The following is a 964-nucleotide window of genomic DNA, read 5'->3' on the forward strand; positions in this document are numbered from 1 at the left end:
TTATATACAAACATACGCATTCATGTAACCAATAAGAACTAGAAGGAATGTTGGGAAATCATTGTTTTTGTTGTTTGATCAATAGTCAGATTATCACATTATCCATTGGTAAAGTCATTATAAGAATATGCTGTGCTGACCGCATGATTCAAAAATGTGACTTGAAAAGTCGGTCGCCTGTGGGGAAAGGGGCCATGGGGGAATTTTCCTAATGCAGGTTTTTCGCTCCCATACATATTTGAACATGCGAATTGTTTTATAAACTCTGTACGCCATGCACCATAATGAAAGATATTATTATCACAGTAAGATGTGTATAAGAGACAGGTCTATGACTGCAAGTAGTCCGCATTGAATAAAGAGAGACTCCCCACCCTGACACCTGTGTCTTGGTCATCTGATTCCTCTTTTTGATCCACCACTTCTCGCCACAACATAATTGGTGACCCCGACGTGATCGAGTTTGTATCCTGGGCTGGGAAGGAGGCTGGCGCGTCCCGCACCAAGGTCGCTGAGAATTACTGCAGTAAAGGTAGGTTGAAATTAAAACCTACATCAGCGCACTTGCTGTGGGGGCGGTGGTTGAGGTTTCAGCTACTTATGGATGCACTCGAAATGAATTCATGATTTAAGAATATTGAAGCTAAAAGTAACTAAATACTGTTGGATGAGAAGGAGTGTGGTGAGGAGTAGAAGGAGACACGGGTCTCGGGTGAAAAACCTGCGCGCAGGTTCTGCCAGCAAATTTGTGAAAATTGTGTGTATCGTGGTTAAAACTCAGAAGGAGTTGTGGCGGTTCGAGTAGCATAGGCGCATAAATTCTAATTTGACTGGTTGGAAATATCTGGCAGTCAGACTGATCAGTCAAAGTGTTTGGACAAGCGAGAGAGAAAAATTAAAAGGGGGGCTAGTTGGACCCCAGTTGCATGTTGAAAGGCTCATAGTTGTCCAAACACAGAACGGA

At 42.9% G+C, this 964-nt stretch overlaps 1 protein-coding gene across 1 annotated transcript in view; it reads right to left on the reverse strand.

Moving 5' to 3' along the window:
• LOC111653403 (protein-methionine sulfoxide oxidase mical3b-like) overlaps positions 1-964 on the reverse strand; it is a gene marked incomplete at its 5' end in the record, with an annotated part of 21,265 nt that overhangs the window by 19,890 nt on the left and 411 nt on the right. The window lies entirely within an intron of this gene.

This window comes from Seriola lalandi, unplaced genomic scaffold, assembly GCF_002814215.2.
Source record: "Seriola lalandi dorsalis isolate HSWRI2012SDOR001 ecotype SW California unplaced genomic scaffold, Sedor1 jcf7180002054196, whole genome shotgun sequence".
Taxonomy (NCBI): domain Eukaryota; kingdom Metazoa; phylum Chordata; class Actinopteri; order Carangiformes; family Carangidae; genus Seriola; species Seriola lalandi.